Genomic DNA, 23,774 nt, shown 5'->3' on the forward strand with positions numbered 1-23,774 from the left:
ACTTAGTACTCTAAATTATGACCGAAGCGATTTTCTTTAGAATCAATATTGAAAAAGTTATTGATGATTGTTTGTTACAGTTCATGGTGAAAGGCAAACTGGTGAAGGCTGTAGTAGTCCGGTTGCAGCATTTGGTGTGGTCACATGAGGGATCATAATGAAGAAAGGATATATGTTTTGGAAATGTCTCTGAATCATCTTTCCATTTCTTTTTGTCTTACTTGATTTGGTTAAGAATTGAATATTTTGTGGTTATTTTGGTGAAAACAGTTTTTAAGGGATGAAACCCTGAACTAGGGTATTCCATGGCAAACAAGAATTTGTTCTCTCATGTTATGGTGAATTTTATGATCCAAAATATTGAATGAAGGTCTATAGGGATATGATATAACCTTTGAAATTGGTTTGGAGTTGAGAAGAGTGATTTATCTTGTTAGATGTCTCTTGATTCAAGTTTAAAGTTTACCCTTGAATGAAGGTTTTATGGTTTGTGATAGATGCTCTGCATCACTATTCTTAACATTCATGTATAGCTACTCAAAAGAAATTTATTCCTAAATACCTACCCACATACTTAATCAAATTTAATTAACATTTATATGTAACTAATTAACAAAGGGGGCATCTCACAAGGGGAGTCATGTCTCATAAAAATATTTATTTCGAGATCCATAACTATGATACCTATTTGGATCACATGACCCAATAAACCCCATTGATCCAAAGGGGGCTAGAAGACAATTTAGAGCATATGATTTTAAAGTTATCTAATAGTCTTTACCACACAATTTGGCACACTAGACATACCTGTACTAATCAACCAATGTTGCTTTACATAGAACCCCACTACCAAAAGAGTTTTGATATGAATTATTAATATCTCATCAATATGTTAATCCCCTTTGACCATTTTATACTTGTGCTATAACATACACACAATGATGGTCTACTCAAACACATAAAGCTTCTCGTGTCTCAATGACTATTCAATAGTGTGTATGGCACATCTACATTGATGTCCAAGAACACTAACCTCACTTTGTTTAATGCTATTGTTACTAGAAAGTCCAATCAACTTATATTTAATCACCTATGACTAGGTGCATGACATGTCTACCTCGATGCCCAACAATATTGACCTCGCTTTGCTCAACACTATTGGTGATATAGCAACCCCCATCAACCTGTATAATCATGAATAACTAATTGATGGCCAATACACTCCTTCCTTTATCAAGCAAAAGGTCAAAATTCATTGCAATAGGAAACAAATCCAAGCAACCTAGTCTACTCATCAAAGCTCAAAAATAAAAACCAAAAATTGGATAAACATACCAACTACAACAACACATCAAAATTGAACTTGTTACAGTTTGTTTATTATATGCAACATGCAAATCACTAAAAGCCTTGTCACTGATTTTGATATTAGGACCTATTGGTAGGTAAGTGCATTTACAATCCTATTTTATCACTTCACTTGAGATATTTTTTCTTACTTGACAAAAAATGACTTTGACTTACATTCTTGTTTAACACAATATATACTTCAATAAAAGGACTAATAGAAGGGTTGAACTTGAGACCTATATAAATCTAGCTCCCTCACTCACTTTGATAACCAACTCATCTTCTAATTGTAATTATTCTTAAATTTGTTTATCTAAATAAATAAAAAAATGACTTTTCAAAAATACAAAAGATATTTTATCACCATATAATCAATACATATTTACCAAAATAAAATAAAAAATATAAATTCCCTTTCCGTATGCTCTTTGTGAAACCCATTGTGATGTAAATATTAAAAGTTTAAAATAAACTAGATATAAATTGTGCCTCAATTTTTTATTTTTTATATAACTTTACTAATATTCAAATATAGGCTTCATACCCATTATTTTTTATACCTTTGTTGGATTAGATTCTGTCATTAAGAATTTGAGTTGTAGCATCTACTTCATCTCACATGACAAGACTTTTAAAAAATAACAAATATTTTGTAGAAAGTTGTTTCTCACAACTCTTTTCAATAGAACCCCTTTCAAATGCCGCATTTAGTACTGCCCATGTCCAACACACACATTTGTACTTTTTTATGCCATTAAACGTAAAAGTTCAATGCTTAATGCCAATTTGTAATTTAAAATCCCTTTCTGATATGTTATAAACAATCCTTGTAATAGAATCAACACCTCACTATCAACACTTTCAATGTGTGGTTTTCTAGTAGATTTGTAATAAATTCAATTTAGTTTTAGCTCCAAAAATCATAGCCCAACATTTTAGTCAATGAACACTCAAAATATGAAATACTATAGAAACCCACATTACAAAATACTATCAATGAACACTCAAAATTATATTATGTGGAATATTGTGTAAACATCACATAAAATTACTTATTCTCAATTATCTAGATTAAATTTTATGAAATATTAACAAAATATTAACATTGGGCCAACAATCAAATTGATAAATAGTCACAACAGTCTTATCGGAGGTGTTGTTATTGTGTTTTTTTATAGTCTTCCATTGAATGAAAATAGTTAGTCGCTTGTCCTTCTCTTACAACATGACTATACCCTAATTTTTTATTTATTTATCAAAAAAATATGTTAAAAACTTCCAAGATAAATCATTAAATAAAATCTAACAAAGATTACAACATGACAAGCTGAAAACTTAATAAAACATTAAACAATGAAACAACTAAACCTAAAGAACAAATACAATTCTTGACAAAGAACTTACAACTAGACGTTGAAACCACACACATTATCATATATTTTATTTCCAACATTCATTTGCAAAAGTTAAGAATGGACATCTATTTTTAATTTTTATATTAGTTTTTAGCTACAAAACTTTTAAAAAATTAACAAAAATACTTGAAAATCGTCAAGTCACCAAACATTGGCAAAGTTGTCTACTTTTTTATTGACCAAGGTTACTGATGCAAGAAAATAGCTAAAGGGAGGAACTAACAAAAAAGATTTTATTGAGCATTTATTAATAGGGCACTTTCATACTGAACATGAAGGATGCAAATTGTTTGTTGAAAAGTAAAAAGATTAGTTGTGCAATTCCATCGAATAGACTCATAAATTGCTTTCATATAAAATTGATTATAAGAGCTTAAATAAAAATAATCAATATTTTAATGACCAACATAAATATAAATGGTAATAAATTTTACTTAAGCAACAAATAAATTTCGCACCAACTATGTAAATTTTAGAGTACAAAATTTGAAGGTAACTCCATTTCAATTTGTTAAAATGGGCAACAGGAAAAGGTTTTTTTTTTTTAAATATAAATCCTTGAAATGATGGTCGACTGGATGTCATAGCTAACTTCTCATATTGCTACTTGTGACTATAGAATGAGCATCAAATTTATCATATAGTTCTAGTTGATGACAATTGAACACCTGTCAAATTTAGGACCAATTAATCAAATGTGTACCTTGACAATCAAATAGATGTCAAATTTAACTTCTAATATTTGTGTGGCTATCAAAAGAATGCCAAATTTAATCAATTGATTTATACTTGACATGTTAAATGCTAGTTGAGTTTAATTCAGAAATGACGTTTGAACACACGTCAAATTTAAACTTTCTTTTTTAGAGATGATAGCTAAACAAACGTCGAATGACCTCATACTTTATAGATGATAGTCAAATGGGTGTCAAATTTAAATGAATAGCTTTGGTAATATGATGGTCATATGGATGTCAAATGGATGGTCATATGGACGTTGAATTTGACCTCATACTTTATTTAATGACCGTCAAATTGACGTCAATTTTTATTGACACATGTTTTGAGCAATGCAATTAATTTAACACTGGAATTCAAATATATGACCAATCAAATGAACATCAAATTTATAGGAACCATTAAAAGAATCCTAGTATCACTCTCAAATCACTCAGACCTGTAGACGAATCATTAAAAATATATCATATTTTTTTTCTCTTCTTCTTTCTAGATAAAATTCTCTACTTCTTTGAAACAGACATTCTTTATTGTTTTATGAAGTATTTTAAGACATTCTTTTAAAGCCCATTCCTATGCAACTTCCTTTTCCTCTACGAATTTGAAGAAAACATACCATTGTGAATGAACTTAATATTTTGTTTATTTCAAATGAAAATATTCACTAGATTGCCTTGAAGGTTTATACATTCAATACTTTGAGATTTAACTCAAAATTCACAAAGGAATACCAAGTATTTTTTTCAATGTTATTGAGATAATATAAGACAATATTGTTGAATCTCCCTTTATAACTTTGGTGATAATATATAGATTTGAAGACTAAGGTGAGCTTACTTATTAGTTGTCCAAAAAGTGTTTGCTTGCATAAGAATCCCTTGATCAAAATCCTAATTTCATGTTTGATGAAAGGATATTGACAATATAAATAGAAAAAATGTTGTTCACCATTAAATGCAACCCAATTCATGCACAATATGATTCACATGTTGAGCTGGTCCTAATTCGCCTCTTCCAGCGCCATGTTTAACACATAACTTTGAAGAAAACATACCTTTGGAGCTTTACACCAAACTTGTTTTTTGTAACTTCTTTCTATTCATAAGCTTGTCTTCCACTACCATGTTTAACGTTTTTTCTTCTACCTTTTCTTTCCACACTTTTTTGTTTCTATGAAAACTCCTCTATTATAGCACAACTTGGTAGGCCCCATGTATAGAATGTAATATATTTTATTTTGAATGAATTGATAATTTTTTTTGATATACTTAGAGACTTCCTTTGTGTCGCCTTTTAAATGGTTAGTCTATAAAGTCAATTCAACAATTTTTTCTTATTTGATTTTAGAATTTCTTAAATATATAGATTGTGTATTTCTATGACATGATTTTTCTTTTGTTAATTGATTATGTGGTCTCAATCTGTAATCTTTCTCTTATATATCTTAATGCCTTCATTTTGCACAATGTGGTATGTCCTAACTTTGTTCTCATCTATGACTCTTTGGGGTCTTAGATTGACTCAAATTCAAAGTACATTTCAAGCTTTTATGATCTAATTTATTAGCTCTTTTGAATTCAAGACCTAAGTTCTAATATGGCTCTTACAAACTTATCATCCATGGAGACTTCCTCCTCAAAGTTGGTAATATCTTTCAACACAATCACCCTTTTTATCCAAATTATCTACAACTAAGCCTTGTCTAAAAGGTTATTAACATGTGAGCAAGGTTTGCCACACATGATGTTCTTCGCCCTACACTATTTTCCACTCCTTTCTTTGTGGGTCATAGCTCCATTAGTTTGCTTGAAATATGACACATGCACAAACACACTTTGTTATGTAGATCATACAACTTTAATCCATAGGACTTGGCTATTGATTTGAAAGCATTTGACACAAACTATGTCAGTGGGTCAAATGAACAACCAACTAAAAATTTAAGAAGATCAATGAAGAATTAGGAAAGCATGCTCAATATATTGTGGTCAAGAAATGAACATCCTATGACCCACTCCAAAATGGACGCCAACCAAATTTTACTACTTGACACAATTGAGTATAATCATCCTACTTAGAGAGACTCGAGGTATAATCTATCCCTTTTGTAAAGGCTTGTTTATACTTAAGAGTTACTTTATTTGCATTCTTATCTTCAACTTTTATTGTATGTATGCTTAATCTCTTCTTACACCATTACAACTAGTTGTGAGTGAGTCAATTTTCTAATGATGTGTATATAGATAATAGAAGAGACTTGCCTAGCATTCACAATCTAATTTAACTACAACTTTGAAATAAATGATATGCAATACTCAATTGGATGGGAGAATGAAAGTTATCTTTCATAACACCTATCTGTCACTAAATCTTCAAGATACCTAATGCTTCAACTTTCATTATTCCCTAGCTTTTGTTGAATTCCACTAAAACAGTATTAAAAAGTTTGTAGAGCCAAAATTTAATGCAAATGACTTGAAATTTTCTATTTATTTTCCAAAGAATGTCTCATCCACAATCTAATATCCAACAAGAAGACTTAACCTAAGCTTGTGTGGTAACACGATACCTTGTGACATTGTCTACCATTGTAGTTACATAAGAGCTATTTCTAGTTACTAGTTACTAGTTCAATAACACAAGCCCTTGAGTGCATCCCAACTAGAAAGACGAATCTCAATTCAACCTATACTAAACCAAGTGTCCCATCATCTTCATAGTTCAATTTTTCCTATGATGACAAGACAAGCACCCCATACTACATGTTGTGATAACTAGAAATGACATAAATATAACAATGCATAACAAATGAGACCATTATTACACATGTATGCATAGTGACTAACTCACACTCAATTGATAATGGGAAGTGGATGCAACCTTATTCCATGCATCATCCCATTACTTAGAGTTCACCCCAACTATAAATAAGAATGTCAATGCATCCCATGCTATATTGTAGGTTTCATCCTTCTAGATTAATTGTTACCTATGTCGAGAGGGCAAACATTCCATACTAGTTGTCATAAGCCTCTCAAAATACAACATATAGATATTAATGATATTTTCACAACTTGATTTAGTTGATCCTAACTTCTACCACCTCCTTACAACTAGCAAAAATTGGTCTAAACTAGAACAAGGTGGTTCATACACATGTTATAGGTATACATAGAGGTTAACATTCATAGTGGTATGCCACAAAAGCCATAGGGAAACAATATGCAAAAAATATTGTAACAAAAAAAACATGTTTTATTAATGATTAATTAAAATGTACTTTAATTTCACCTTTGAAATTGCAATTTCTTTATATTTTAGAATTTCAACATGCATATAATATGAACTATAATAAAATAATATTTATTTAAAATGAATATATTTACACATGAGCTTCTCTTAGCTTCAAGAATATTTATTCAAACATTTCTACTAACAAGGCCAACCACGTGAAGGTGGAAGCTTGTTTGGCCTCCCCTAATTGACCTACAACAACCACAAAACAACACAACACAACACAAGAACACGACACGACACAACACAACACCACAGCACGACAACACACATTTTATTTTATTTATAATAGAAGTTATTTACATAGTTTTAAATATGCAACTTAAATGTGATTAGTATGTTGTCATATTTTATGATTTGTTGTTAGTTATCAAATATGGAATTGTATTAGTAATGATATTTAAGTCGTTTACAATAATATTAATTAACGACAACAAGTTTTAATTTTTTTGTGGTAGGGTTATGACATTCATAAAATGAGTAAATTTTGCATTTGTATGGGTTATTTATACATTAACAATTCATAAATCTTGTTTTTTTGTTTTTACCTCTAGAGGTATCCCCGCGACCCAGCGCAATGCCCAATCCGCCTTACTTTGGTCTTACTTACTGCCAAATTGGGGTCAGGAAGGCGTTGAGGTGAAGAAAAGGGGCTTATGTTGAGTAAATGATATATTTAACTTTTTATTAACGATTCATAAAACTTATTTTTTTGTTTTTACCTCACAACAAGTTTTAATTTTTTTGTGGCAGGGTTATGACATTCATAAAATGAGTAAATTTTGCTTTTGTATGGGTTATTTATACATTAACAATTCATAAATCTTGTTTTTTTTGTTTTTACCTCTAGAGGTATCCCCGCGACCCAGCGCAATGCCCAATCCGCCTTACTTTGGTCTTACTTACTGCCAAATTGGGGCCAGGAAGGCGTTGAGGTGAAGAAAAGGGGCTTATGTTGAATAAATGATATATTTAACTTTTTATTAACGATTCATAAAACTTATTTTTTTGTTTTTACCTCTAGAGGTATCCCGCGATCTAGCCCAATGCCCAATCCGCCTTACCTTGGTCTTACTTACTGCCAAGTTGGGGTCAGGAAGGAGCAGAGGCAAAGGAAGGGGCTTATGTTGTGAGTAAATGATAGATTTATTTTTAGACTTGTGATTTTTAACTTTTGTGTTGAAATCAAAATCGATAATAAATTTTTAAATATAGAATGATAATGTAAATAATCTCTAATCTAGAAAATGCAATTTAGGATGCTAAAAGGTATAACTTTTTGAGGCATTTGAATACATAGTAATAAAAAAAATGAAAAACCCACAATTGCATTTCCAGATTGGAACATTTACACACTTCCTTTTCTTATCATGTTTTTTAAGAGGAACAAGGGAACCCTCACTCAGCTATCACTACCACGATCCATTCTTCAAATTATGAAAATATTTTGCACCCCTCACAACTATTTCTATTTCAAATGTTTTGTATCCGTAACAACTATTCCACATTCAAGAATCTTGGAAATGAACTTGATGACATTATGGTGAGAATTTTTGGTGATTGGTAGTGTTGTATCAATCAGGAAATTGTGGGTCAATCACTAAAGGAACATATTTGAATCAAGTCATTTTTGTTGACGAGCTAAAAAGAATTTTTGAAAGAGTATTCCTTACAGCTTAGCAAAACCAGATAAAGCAACAAGCCCAACCAAATGACAGTCTTGAGATAAATTAGGCACAACGTGAAACAAAACTGTGACAATGCAAATAGCAGGCAGGGGCAGAAAGCAAAGACAACAATCCCTTCCTCTTCCAAACGCCTGCCTTCAAATAATTCAGCTATTGATCTTGGAGATGAACTTGATGACATTATGGTGAGAATTTTTGGTGATTGGTAGTGTTGTACCAATGGGGAAATTGTGGGTCATTCAGTAAAGGAACATATTTGAATCAAGTCATTTTTGTTGACGAGTTAGAAGAATTTTTGAAAGAGCCCAAATTTCTTACAGCTTAGCAAAACCAGATAAAGCAACAAGCCCAACCAAATGACAGTCTTGAGATAAATTAGGCACAACGTGAAACAAAACTATGACAATGCAAATAGCAGGTAGGGGCAGAAAGCAAAGACAGAGCAACCCCTTCCTCTTCCAAACGCCTGCCTTCAAATAATTCAGCTATTGACCTAGAACTACTTAGGCAGCTAGGCTTAAATTCAAGCTTATATTTGATGTGATACGGTACCTAATACCTATCTGAGCCAAGTCTTAATAAGCATAAATTAAAACTTAGGCTTAAATTCAAGCTTATATTTGATGTGATACGGTACCTAATACCTATCTGAGCCAAGTCTTAATAAGCATAAATTAAAACTTATATGTGATGGGATACAGTATATAAGTTGATCCAAAATTTAGACGCATCATTTAGCAAGTTATACCTTAGTGAAGCTTTGTGGATATTATATGACACAAAAAATATTGTATAGATAACAGGAAACCATCTTTGTTCTTCAAGTGTACAAAGACCTTACTGTTTGAAGTTTTGAACTCAATCCAAGTTTACATAGTTATAACTATTTTTACTACCCAACTTTTATAACTCCTCAATTGCTCAAGAAAGAAATGCAACCAAGTAGTCAGTGAGTACCTGAAATCTAAGATTAAGAGTGAAATTTACGGCAGACTACTTATATTTTTGCAGGCTTGGTTCTTGCATTTGATTTTCTCTAGATTCTTATGATACTGTTGAATCACCCATTGTTAATAGGCCCAAAAATATTGTTTGACATCGAATCAGTCTCTAAATAATGAACTTGAAAATAAATTATTTGAAAAAGTAAGATACCTAGAAATAGATCTTTTCTCACAAATTTAACTACCTCTGTAAATTTGTCATTACTTTCTTTTGGAGGGCTTCTTGTTCTTAACCATAATACAAATTTGTAACCTAAAATCAACTACCCAGATGCTTCCTCCTTTGCTCCTCTTGTATAAATACTAAAATGTCAATGCTAAGTTGTCAAAGGAAGATGCAAGTTCCTTGTAACCAAACTAACGTATTCACTCAACATACCATTTAAATTAACAACTAAATTGCACCAACATCCTTTAGCTTATCTCTCAAACTCTTTCAACTTTGGGCGAATAATGACTGAAACTTTTCAATTGCGTTTTATAAACACATCAATTTGTATTTGTAATTTTTTACAAAGAAATTATATAATCTGTAACATACAGTCTATCAAGAAAAGATGAATCAAAAACCAAATTTTATACACTGCAGCGTAAAAGATATTACAGTTTATTGCAGTGGTTAAACAAAGGAAGGTCTTCTAAATCAGACAGTTTAACAACTTCCTCAGTTGGCCCATCAACCCAACAAAGATCAGATCCTAAAGTTGGAGACATGACCAACAATTGTTTACAAACCTAACTGAAATTGCTTTTGAAATTGCATTACTTCAACTATTAAATCAAAAAGTATGAACAAAATTTATTTCTTATTCATGGAGCACTGCACAATTTCTAATACACTTATGAGTCACTCCATCCTATTGTCATGGGATAATTCAGATTCATTTTTCCTTTTCCTACTCCTCTGATATTCTGTGTGAAAAGAAGGATTGAGGAAAGGATCCTCATACCGTCCGAACTGAGCGTTGATAGGGAAGTTGAGAAAAGACTTTGAACTGCAGATCTGACTGGTTACTGTTATGGATCAGCGTTGATGAGTACAAAAACAATAGCTAGCTTCGCAGTATAGTATGGTAGTAAAGGAGATGCTCCTAGTCCTTATCTTCTACCTTGTGCAGGACAAATTTTGTAAGATAGTCACTACCATAAAACATCCCAACTTTGCAGTCCATAAATTGCGATACATAAACGCACTGTACATCTCTATAGAGAATAATTACAATGGTAAGTTATATTGTATTCAAGGAGATTGTTTCATAGACATTAATGGAGTTTCTCAGAGATTTTACAGCCTAACAGAGGTGGAAAAAACACTGGTTAAGGATGAGATGGGTTTACCATATGGGTCCTATATGTTGCAGCACCATCAAAAGACATTGCTTGAAGCCTGGCCTATGTTGTATGCAACTGTACTGTACCCTGCACAGGAGCCCTATAGTGATTCTAATGAGCTCATGAGGACTGCCATAGTAAGTTTTTCTGTTCCTTTTATGAAGACTCTTCTGAATTCTTATGATGTTTTTGATGGTGTTGATAGTCTTGTCAATGTTGGAGGCAACTCTGAATTTTGTTTGCATCAAATCATACAGAAGCATGTAATTTTGATCGACCACATGATGTTTTTCTCAAAGATTTTACAGCCTAACAGAGGTGGAAAAATCACTGGTTAAGGATGAGATGGGTTTATCATATGGGTCCTATATGTTGCAGCACCATCAAAAGACACTGCTTGAAGCCTGGCCTATACTGTATGCAGTTGTACTGTACCCTGCACAGGAGCCCTATAGTGATTCTAATGAGCTCATGAGGACTACCATAGAAAGTTTTTATGTTCCTTTTATGAAGACTCTTCTGAATTCTGATGATGTTTTTGATGGTGTTGATAGTCTTGTCAATGTTGGAGGCAACTCTGAATTTTGTTTGCATCAAATCATACAGAAGCAAGTAATTTTGACCGACCATGTGATGTTTTTCTAAGAGATTTTACAGCCTAACAGAGGTGGAAAAAACTCTGGTTAAGGATGAGATGGGTTTATCATATGGGTTCTACTATATGTTGCAGCACCATCAAAAGACATTGCTTGAAGCCTGGCCTATGTTGTATGCAGCTGTAGTTTACCTTGCACAGGAGCCCTATAGTGATTCTAATGATATCATGAAGACTGCACAGAAAGTTTTTATGTTCCTTTTATGAAGACTTTTCTGAATTCTGATGATCAGTGTTCCATGGGGACGCGTCCCCCCCCTTTTTGGGCGCGTCCCCTCATCAGAGACGTCTCGGGGATGGGGGGACGGGGACACGACGTCCCCCGCCGTCCCGCCACCGCCACCCAAACACCGCCGGGACATGGAGACGTCTGGGCATCTCCTTGGGAGACGCTTGGGCGTCTCCCGCGTTCCCATGTCTAAACAAACCGAAAAAGACATTTTTTAAAAAACATGTGCCTTTTGGGGGAGTTAAGGGGTAACCCTAATTGGACGTGGGCCCCACCCAACCCGCCAAAACAACACAAAAGCATGTTTCTTTTAGATTTAACTCTCATTTTGGAAAACTGATTTTTTTTCCAGCAAGCTGAAGAGGAGGAAAAACTTTAAGAAGACTGATTGAAGGGGTGAGAAACGCTGATTGCAAGTGTGATAGGAGCTAGAAGAAGCAAGAAGAAGAGGAAGAAGAAGATTCTTCTACATTTTGGAGAGATTTTTCAAGCACAAGGTAGGGTTTTTCAACTTTTTTTTGTTTTATTTTCTGATTTTCATTGTTCTATGTCATTTTTGGAATTTTTTTCCCTATTCATCTCAAGACTCAAAATGAGATTTGATGTTGAATCTTGAGGGCAAAATGATTGCCCTCAAGATTCAACATCAAATCTCATTTTGAGATGAATAGGAAAAAAATTTAAAAATATATTGTTAAACTAGGCTGATTTTATTTTTATTTTTATTTTGTGAAATGCAGTGTCAATTTCACAATGAGCTCCCAAGGCATGAGTGAAGATGACATGGAAATCCATTCTCATAGTGAGAATGATTCAGAATATGAACTTGAAAATGAGGGGGGTGACCATGGGGCTGATCCTAGAGCCCAATCTAGTTCTATGGCAAGTGCACCAGCTAGTATAGGTTGCCCTTCAAAGTTGTTGGCACCATATGCTAGGGGTCATTTTGATCCTAAGTCTCCTCTAAAACAGTTTGCTTCACGAATATCAGTACAAGGCACATCACATTCAAGTGGGGGAACAAGGATGTGGAAGTGCAATATTTGTGACACAAAATGGTTCAGTAGCATTAGTAGGGTGAATGCACACTTTCTGTTTTGGAGAGGAAAAGGCCTGAAACATTGTAAATTTTTCGAGGAAGCCAAAAATATACAATACAAAATTGAGTTTAACAGGCTTTGGGGGGTTCTAGATGACACAAATATTTCAATGCCTACTACTTTGTCTGCTAGGGCAGCACTTCAGGGCAACCAGAATGTGCCACATACTTCTCATGCTTCGCAGACGGGAGGAATGATGTTTGGATCTCCATCCACTTCCACTTCTACTGCCGCCAGGGCTGGGAAACATAGGTTGCAGATACCACAGAGCAACCCCATTGTTAATATGTTTAATGTGCAGCTGAGAGATGAGATAGATGAATCCATTGGCAATTTCTTCTTTGCCATGGCATTCCATTTCATGTTACATGGTCTCATTATAGGGAGATGATGGCTATGGTGGCCAAAGGAGGACCATCTTATGTGCCACCAGGGGAGACGAAAATGAGGACCTCGATCTTGGATAAATGCTATCCCAAGATCAATATTTTGATGGAGAAGATGAAGGCATGTTGGGTGGCATCGGGGTGCAGCATAGTTATGGATGGGTGGACGGACATTAGCCATCGTCCACTCATCAACGTCATGGTCACATGTGCAGAGGGCCCATACTTCCTTAGAGCAGTTGATTGTACAGGGCATCGTAAAGATGCTGATTTCCAGTTCAAGTCCTCAGGGAGGCTATTGAGGAGGTTGGGCCACAAAATGTGGTCCAAGTAGTGACAGATGTAGCCCATGTGTGTAGAGCAGCAAGGAGACTCATTGAGGCAGCCTATAGACACATTTGGTGGACCCCATGTTGTGTGCATGCCATGAACAATGCACTCAAGGACATGGGGAAGATAGACTGGATTAGAGGAGTGGTCATCGATGCAAGAGATGTGCAGATGTTTATCTGCAACCACCACACTTCACATGCACTCTTCAGGACCTTCGCGAAGAAGGAGTTCTTGAAACCAGTTGAGACTAGATATGCATCCTATTTCATTCTCTTGGAGAAAATGATTGAGTTGCAAGAGGCATTGCAACTCATGGTTATGACTAATGAGTGGAATAGGTGGGTTGAGGCCAAGACAGAGCAAGGGAGAAGGGTGAAGGAGATAGTGAAGAGTGATGTGTTTTGGACTGATGCGAAATACATTGTCTCTATCATTTCTCCAGTATTCCAAGTGATCAGATATGGGGATGGGGATGCACCTAACCTTGGAGAGGTGTATGAGTGTATTGACTCTATGCTTGACCAGATGAGGGCTGCTGTGCAAGTGAAGGACCCCTCTTTAGCATTCTACAATGAGCAAATCTAGCCTATCATTCAGCGTAGATGGGACAAGTTGAACACTCCTTTGCATATGGCTGCCTTTGCCTTGAATCCTAAGTGGTACAAGGCTAGACCGGGTAGACTGACATCGATTCAGATGATGAAGTGAAGGCGGGTTTCTTTAGGTGCATAGAGAAGATGTTTGATTCCAGAGATGCCGACACAATGCGCACTAAGTGGGGAAGATTTGCCACTCTTAGAGGTTATTCAGATGCGGCAAAGATGGATATTGATAGCATGGCACAGGAGGAGCCACTTTTATGGTGGAATTGTCATGACCCGAAATCTTTGACCACCACTCTAGCCATCTGTCTGCTATCCCAGGTTTCCAGTTCTTCAGCTGCTGAGAGGAACTGGTCTACATATAGCTTCATCCACTCTCTTAAGAGGAACAGACTTACCTCTAAGAGAGCAGAGAAGCTTGTGAGAGAGCAGAGAAGCTTGTGGCTGTACACAGTGCTTTATGTCTCATGGACCGCAAGACACTTGTGTACAAGGAGAGTCCCGCAGCGCGATAGGATCTAGAGCCAGAGGAACCTTCACATATTGATGAGGATGATCCTAACACTTCAGATGCAGGGCTAGTTGGTGTGAGCTTGAGGGACCTTGATCTTCAGGAGTCCAACGGTTCCAGTGAGGAGGAGTTCGCAGATGATTAGAGGCCTCCATTAGCTACATTTTGAGTTTTGTCATTTTGTATTTGACTCTAGTCTCTTTTGTAATGCTATTGCTACACGCATTTGTATTTGGCTACTCATTGTAATGATGAATCATGTAATCATCTTTATTATTATAGACTTTGCAATGGCATCAGATATTCGTATTTTTGTTTTCCTTTTTCGATATTCATATGATAGAAATGAGAAATCTCCAATTTGACAATTTCATTTGTCAAATTTTATTTACTTTTAGCAATTAGCATTACTAATCTAAGTAATCTTGGTATTTCCTATAGTTTCATTTGAAATCTAATTCTTATATTGTTATACTGTTATACATCTTTTCAAAACTAGTTTTTCAAGTACTATATGTATATGTATAAGTATATGGGCACCACCACCCCGCCACCCCCCCGCCACTGTCCCGCCGCTGTCCCCAAATTTAGACCCTTGGTCCCCCCGTCCCGGAGACGCGTCCCCGCGTCCCCCCTGTGCCCCCGTCCCCAACGCCCGTGGAACACTGTGTTTTTGATGGTGTTGATAGTCTTGTCAATGTTGGAGGCAACTCTGAATTTTGTTTGCATCAAAACATACGGAAGCATGTATCAAAAGACACCATCATAAGACATTGCTTGAAGCCTGGCCTATGTTGTATGCAGCTGTACTGTACCCTGCACAGGAGCCCTATAGTGATTCTAATGAGCTCATGAGGACTGCCATAGAAAGTTTCTTTGTTGCTTTTATGAAGACTCTTCTGAATTCTAATGATGTTTTTGATGGTGTTGATAGTCTTGTCAATGTTGGAGGCAACTCTGAATTTTGTTTGCATCAAATTATACGGAAGCATGTAATTTTGATCGACCACCTGATGGAGCTATTCAGATGTAATATTGATCATCATTTGATGAACTGTACACTGTACAGTAATCTTTGACAGGTCAAGCATGGGAGATGAAATATGGGGGATGGATCTGGGCAGTTACTAACCAACCTGTTCATTATGGATTGTGAATTTTAATATCTACGATGCTATGTGTATGGAAATTATGGTACTTAGGATAGATTTCATCAAATTGTGAGTGGAATCAGAAACCAACAAGAAAAGAATGCGCTCTGCTCTTTAACTCAATCACACTGCATTGCAATTCCTTTTTCAATCCCCTCTCATTTATCAACTTTATTATTATTGGAACATCATCTTTGCTAGATTTTGCATAAATATTTGAAAGCAGCACCCAGGTGTTTCAGGTTCGTCAAGCTTTGTGTTCCAACAAACTTTGCATGTGCTAAGCAAAGCCCCCTAAACAACTATTCTATTGAAGGTGCAATACAAATTTTTTGAATTATAACATCAAAACATTGCATGATTTGACACTAGACCTGCATTACTTAAAAGAGAGTGGTAACATCCTCTTGCATCAAACAGAACCTAAACAAAGGTAACATAATTTGGCTATGGAACTTTCTCCTGCATTTGTTACCAATCAGTGAACAACCTGTTTAATTTCTAATCAATTATTATGCACCTAAATTGGGCAAATTATTCATCCCGATCTGTTTTCATGCTACATATCACAGTGTATTCCAAATTTTTAGACATTTAGATTGCATTCTAGCATATATCTAGTGTCTCATCACTTGTGTTGCTTTGAACAACACTATTATAAATGACTGAGCAACTAGAGATGGGTGGTGAAATGCACAATATTGTAGGGTTCATTCTCAAGAGTTTGCCATCCAACGTTTATGTGCACTACTATTAAATAATAATTATTTTGCGATTAAATAAGGTCTATTAATCCATCATGGCATCTGCTTTTTCCCATGTGGAATGGCTATGTAATGAATGGAAGGAAGATTTGTAAGTCTCAGAATTGTAAATAATAATTAATGATGCCATGAGGGCCATAGCAAAATAGAGAGGTACAAGATGTGAAAAGAAAAGATCAAAAATCCACAGGCAACGACATTCTTGGGAAAAAACAAGTGTGAAGATAGTCCATCCCATTACTTTGGGAGACAAATCGATGGGATAATAAAAGCCATTTAATTTTAAAGAATAGTAACATGAATGAAAGGTCATAGGAACCTGAACAAAAGTGTCAAACAATAATAATATTAGACAAAGGGGCATAGAATATGAAGAAGTTCATGACTACAAATTACGTAAGGAAGAGAGTTTTCTGTTTAAACAAAGCTGCAATTTGAGAAATGGGAGAGTCAAAGTGGAAGTACGCAAGGAAGAGAAATCAAAGCTGCCCAAGAGCTAAGCTAGAATGGTGAAGTGCATGGAAAATAGAGGAGAGTGTGGGCAGAGAGAAAATCGATTGAAGCACCCAAATTGGGATTAAAATCTGCAGAATACAGAGTAAAGAGGGAAGGCGTCCATGCTAGAGGAAGAAAGAACTTGCAAATTTAATTAAACAAAAATTAAATAGAAGTACGTGGGAGAATAAGGAGAATGGAACCTGCAAAATAAAACTTTTTGAATTCTATAAGGAACGCACCAGAAAAATGAAGGAAACTGCAGATTAAAGAAGAGAGCAGTAATAAATAAGTGCAAGAAGAAAAAGAAATACGTGTGAGAGGAAGCAGAGGTTAAAATGCACAGAGAATGAGGAGGTAAAGAACGTGAAGTGAGAAGTATTAAGAACAGAGTAGATGGAAAAGAGAAAGATATGCTTGAGTTTAAAGAATAAATGTTTTTATTATAGAGCCAAATGCTTAGCAGGCAAAGGGCATTGGATATGGAGAAAACAATTTAAGAGTGAAGTTTTAATTTCAAAATATATTGAAAACTATTTTGAACAGAAGTACTTAGAGAGTTTTGTTTTGTAGAGTAGCAATAGAATGTAAATGCTGGTTGCAGCATAGCAAACTATCAGAGAAGTTTTGTTTTGCAAAATAAAAATAAACATGTTTAAATCTATTATTGCTTGAATTATGGTCAAGAGAGTACTTGCTGCAGATTGAGACTATCTAATAAGGCGCTCTTTCTCAAGCTGATCTGCATGACAGTCAACATGAGAAATGTTCTTTTGTAGGGTTTTCAGTTTGTCTGTTAGAAAAAATGGATGTGTGTAGGACATCTTTTATAGATAGAAGAGACAGAGTATTACAATGTAATAAATTGATGCACAAGTGATTTAACGTATCGATCTCAATTTTTATTGTAGAAGCACCAAATCATAGTAATAAAATGCATACCAATATTAAAGACGTCAAATCTATAAAATTATTCTTAAAATCTCATCATAAAAGGGTATACACAAGAAACACACAGAACAAAGCATGCTGGTCACACAAATTGATCATGTAAACAATCTAAAACATCAGGTACATGTACATACCAGGTTTCATGTTTAACCATTCATGTCAACCTCACCAAACACGTCATCTTCAATGATTGCAGCTTCTCTGTAATTATTACAACAATCTATAAAACTACTCTTAAAATTTCATCATAAAAGGGTATACACAAGAAACATAGAGAACAAAGCATTCTGGTCACACAAATTGATCATGTAAACAATCTAAAACATCAAGTACATGTACATACCAGGTTTCATGTTTAACCATTCAAGTCAACCTCACCAAACACGTCATCTTCAATGATTGCAGCTTCTCTATAATTATTACAACCCATGGAAAATCCTGGTGGTTGATTGTCAGTCATAAGATTCCAAAAATTGACCAAAAAGTACTTAAAATGAAAAAAAATATACATGAAAGACATTATTCCACACCCTAAGTTTTTAAATAGGGAAAAAAAGGAAAAACCTAAATTGATGATGCAACTCAATAATCCTCAGTTGTCAATGTGCTGTGAGAAGTGCTAAAAAATAATACCAGCATGAGAAATGGACCCACCCATGAATCCATTGTTCAATGTCATGAATGCCTGAACATAAACATAAACATGATTCAATCTATAAGAAATTAAAACAAATAAAAACATTTATTCTTAAGAAAAACAAAACAGTGTGAAAACTAAAAAAATAAGTGAAAAATATCCTTTGAAGTGACCAAATCTAAAATGTATTATCTACAAACTTATACTAAATTAATCAAAACGTTAAATTGCATCCCAGATCTAACATGTAATACCCACTGTCATCATCGTAACGGTATAGAGAATAAGCCATGCCAAAAGAAACAAAGATAATAATACTAAGGATGAATAAACCAGAACTGGCAGCTTCAATGGTAGAGGGCAGTTTTATATTATTATTATTATCTATTCGTTCAGACAGGGAAAACAATCTATTAGTTCTTATGATAAATCTAACCTATAAGAAGATGTGCATTCCTATTTATTCTAATAGGGCAAACAATCCATTAATTTTTGTAATAAGGATAATATATAGGAAGATCCACAATTCTTATTCATTCTGGCAGAACAAACAATCCATTAGTTTTTATAGCAAAACATTTTCTAAGTATTTCTTGTCGAAGTTATAGTCCTTTATCCCCAAGTACTGTATGCATGTCACTTCGAACTCCCCAAAATCTGTCAATTCTTCAATACATTTTTTGGCCCTTCACCTCAATACCTTGTTTGACTTCCTCAGTGCCCTTCCTTTGTCAAACTTCCCTCATTCAATAGTTGTTTCTTGATGTGTTGTAATCCTTAATCCGTATTAATCTAAAGCCTTGCACACCTTAAAAGGAAAGAGTTAATCCTCAACCCTGATCCTCAATGCCCTAATTTCATAGATTGACTACATACTAGCTCACCATAATGGCCCAGAATTCCACATGCATGCCAAATTAGCTACTAACACCTAGGAAGGTACGATCAACTATCCAAGAATGAGCAGAGGTGCTCTTGTACCCTAGCCTCATGAATTCAATGGAATAGAATGCCACGATAGCTAAAATTAATGCAAAGAATTGAATCTTAGAGAGGTCAAAATTTCATGCCACTTTTAGCGATCTATTAGTAAATTTTGTATAGTATTGATCAAAGCACAATTTTAGTGGGCAGGGTAAACAATCCTTTACCTGCTACCACACAGTAAAAAAATAAGAATAGTAAAGATGATCTAAAGAATTTATGAACCAATGTGCACACTGCAGACAAACTCTTACAAGAAAAATGAAAAACCCTAAGAAAAAAACAAGAAATAACCAGAAAACATAATAGAAAAACATGGCATTGACAGAAGAGAAAAACAAAAGAAAGAATGTTATCTGCAGACAAACTCTTACAAGAAAAATGAAAAACCTAAGAAAAAATCAAGAAATTACCTGAAAACAGAACAGAAAAACATAGCATTGGCAGAAGAGAGAATGTTATCTGTACCGATGTGACAAGTGCCAAGGGTTGTAATGTTAACTTCACATGCTTTTCCCCGCTCCATGCCATCTGAATTATCATTACCCTTGTAGGCTTCATTTGAATTTTCTTTACCGTTGTACGTTGGTTAGTTTTGAACATTCTCTCAACGGTCAGGTATTTGAGTACATATTTAAACAAATTAATAGCTTTTAGGTATTCATTTTTTTAAATATTTTTAATTAATTTGTATGTAATTTGATTTTTTATATTAAAATTTTAATATAATATTAATTGATTTTAAAAATATTATATGTAAGAGCAGTAGTAGAGAAAACACTAAACTTTAAAAACAACATACAATGGTGGCATGATAATCTATGGTTTGACACGTAACTATTAGCAATGACATGTTACAATTACACAGATTCAAATATTTTTGTCATTTAACTTAATCAAAACTTTTAGAAATATTATCAACATTGTTCCAACAAAAAATAAGTAAAAGTCATCAATCATTTTTTAGAAGCATGTAATATAAGGAAAGTAAGGCAAATATTCCTAGCAATTCAAATAGAACACAATAAATTTTTAATAGTACAATTTTTTTTTTTATTCAGATATGTTTATGCTTACCGTTTCTTTTCTTACTTGGTAATTTTGATGAGAAGTGAATAGAAATGACACTAGTAACTTTCAAAAGATTTTAAAATCCATATGCATGCTCTTACTTAAGTTATAGCTAACAATCTAATTCCTTGCAAGACACCCTCTTCCTCTACCCTCTCCACACCTCTTCCTTGCGTACCATTTTTTTTCCCCCATCTCTCTATATACTTTTTTATATTTTACTATTTAGTCATAGGAAATATCCTAATTTTCAATATTTTATCTTTAAAAAAGAAGTCTCTACTCATAGATTTATTATTATTAAATTGAATAGGTGTTTGCTTTTTATTTCTTTTGGAGAGGAGATAAATAAAGTTCTTTAACATTCACTTTCAAGACATTTAGCCAATAAATTTATGATTCCCTCAATCAAATAGGTATGGATCCTTTAATGAGTTGTTCTACCCTCCACCTAGCCTACTTTTCTCTAAGGGAAAATCATGAAATGTCACACTTCCCACCATATTCTAGGAGTTTTTAGATTAGTAGACCGACAACTATCCTCTCCAAGAGGATGACCATGTGCATAGAATGTTGTCATACTAGGAGTTGAAATTTCAACTAGACAAATAAATCCTCATAACTTGGAAGAGGTTCCACATAGGGTACTTCTACATCCCTGCTAAAACATAGAAATTTAAAACTTACCCCATCTATAAATTTGTAAGATCTCAACTTGGAACAAAGTTGTGAAGCAAGGTGAAGATGTGAAGCCTAGGGGAAGACATGAAATAGTGTATTGTAGCATTTGTAACTTCGCAAAGATGGTAGGAAAGGTAGAGGTGAAATGTTTGAGCATGTTGCATGGCTTAGGAGGGCTCATTATATCATGTCAATAACATCCTCATCTCTCTCATATGCATTTATGCATCATATTATTCCTTGTTTGACATCACCAAATCAATATCCCTACCACAAGTGAGAGTATTTTGAAATGCTACAACTACCATCCCCATCCTCTAATTTCCTCTTCCACCTTCCTTCACTACACTCAACAATTGAACCATTTTAAACCTACGCAAGCTCTCCTTATGAGTGCATCATGAAAATTATTTAAATTCCCTCTTCCATAAATGTACAATATAATGCACACTTTAATTTTTTGTGTAATAAGTACAATTGAATGCCTTGTTATATTTCTCTTTGTCTTTGAAAGATTTGGAATTTCTTTTTCTCCTTCTCCCTACATTTGGGTTCTTATTTTTCCTACTCCTTAAAACCTCAAACTATCAATCCAATTTATATAGAAATTCATTTAGTTTAGAATTCCAAATTATCTACAAAAGATAGCATGAGGATTTTTTTATTTTGTGAAGGTATTGAAAATCCTCTTTTTTGTAGTGTTCATTGCAAATATGATATTTTTAGATAGCCACCAAGGCCATGGTGAAAAATAAATGGAGAAGATGGTGAAGAAAAAACGGAGCAATTCAAATTGCTTTGATGTGCCTCTATTATTCGTCAATGGCGTCCAAGTGTAAAAGTAACATTTTTGCTTTAGTATTTGTCACTTAATTTAATCTTTTTGAAAAAAATCAAGTTTTGGGGAGTTATATCTAATTGTTAGATTCATCATTAAGGTCTATCCAGGTTGATAAGAGAATTTTTTTTTTAGTAAATCTTGGTGAGGCTATGAGCACCTTCGACCAAGTGTTGTAGTTTATGATCGAAGTATTTTTAGTAAGGATGAGTGTTGATAGCTTAACAAATGCATTTACATTCTCGATGGACTCATTCAATGGAAGTACATACATTAGTCCATTCAACTTTTATATTATGATATGCAAGAGTTTCTTGATTTTTTCTAAATATAATTTTTTATATTGTGGTGCATATAAAAATGACTTTTTGTGCCTTGTGATTTGGTGTGAATGGTTTGTTTGATAAGTGACGTGTTTCCATTGCAAAATGTGTTTATATGTGATAGTAAACATATAAAATATATAGAATGCCCTATATAAACTAAAGTGCAATTAGGTCAATACAAAAGCCTTTCATTTAATAAGATGTCTTTAAAAATGTTATTTATTGTCAATTTGAGATAATGTTTCAAAATTAAATAGTTAATTTGAATATTTTCTAAACAAGAGTGCTCAATGGAACATAAATATTGTCCATCATTCAATAATTAAACAATCAATATGTAACTATTCTTCTACATTCATGGCTAGATATTTACCTTTGAGAGAGGGGAGGTTCACTCATAGGAGTGGTTATTTCCCTACTAGAGTATATCTATACAACTAAGGTTCTAATTATGAATGTAAGTATTTCTCAAGTACCACATAGTGTTTAATTAAATCTAATGACATAATTGACTTATCTCAATTTTCATTTCATAATAAGAAATGCAAGTTCTTTGTAGTAGGACAAAGAAATTTTAAAAAAAGAAATAAGTTTAACACAAGCATTGAAAAAATCCCATTCAATATTCTCAAAGCATACTAAAGTTAAGAATTATATTAATATAATAAATTCAAAGGGACACATATGATACATGAAATTAGAGATTCTAATAAAGTTCATGAGACTTATCCTTAAACTAATTTTGAAATTGAACAAATTATCATGTTGTGTGACATTTTGATACATTTGGTTTTCACTAGATGTGACAACCTAATGGTAGTTGCACTAAAAATGAATAAAGATGAGCAAGAGCTCTACTCTGATTTTGAAATTAACTTCTTTAAGTACAAAGATTCCACTAAAAAAATTGTTGTAATGAGACCATATTAATACCTATGAATCAGTGTACACTATTTATCATACAAAAATGAAAGAAATCAAATCTTTACAATAAGAGTATTGTAATATTTTATGACATAAAATAATATTGTCAAAAGAAATAGGCAAACAACCTCCAAGGAGGGCTACTTCTTAAAACATGAAGTGAAAGTTAGTAGCTAGTGGCAAGAGGAACACAAAATTTAGCAAGGGAGGAGATGGTTCCTCATCAAAATTACTCATTGAGTGAGAGCAACGTGATCAATCCTAATAAGAATGCAACTTGTAACCCTACCAATAAATGAGAATGTTGATACTAAA

The 23,774-nt window shown here is 33.9% G+C and overlaps 1 long non-coding RNA gene across 5 annotated transcripts; it reads right to left on the reverse strand.

Moving 5' to 3' along the window:
- Positions 1–693: 693 nt before the first annotated feature.
- LOC131064982 (uncharacterized) lies at positions 694–20,191 on the reverse strand. Of its 5 annotated transcripts, none has more exons than XR_009111356.2 (5): positions 20,033–20,191; positions 18,563–18,683; positions 18,342–18,436; positions 18,133–18,199; positions 694–1,184 (listed from the first exon to the last, which is right to left on the reverse strand). It is a non-coding gene; the product is annotated as an uncharacterized LOC131064982 (long non-coding RNA). The 5 variants fall into 5 exon arrangements; XR_009111358.2 differs by lacking the exon at positions 694–1,184 and adding an exon at positions 3,205–3,433; XR_009111359.1 differs by lacking the exon at positions 694–1,184 and adding an exon at positions 10,047–10,594.
- Positions 20,192–23,774: the final 3,583 nt, after the last annotated feature.

This window comes from Cryptomeria japonica, chromosome 6, assembly GCF_030272615.1.
Source record: "Cryptomeria japonica chromosome 6, Sugi_1.0, whole genome shotgun sequence".
NCBI classification, from domain to species: Eukaryota; Viridiplantae; Streptophyta; class Pinopsida; order Cupressales; family Cupressaceae; genus Cryptomeria; species Cryptomeria japonica.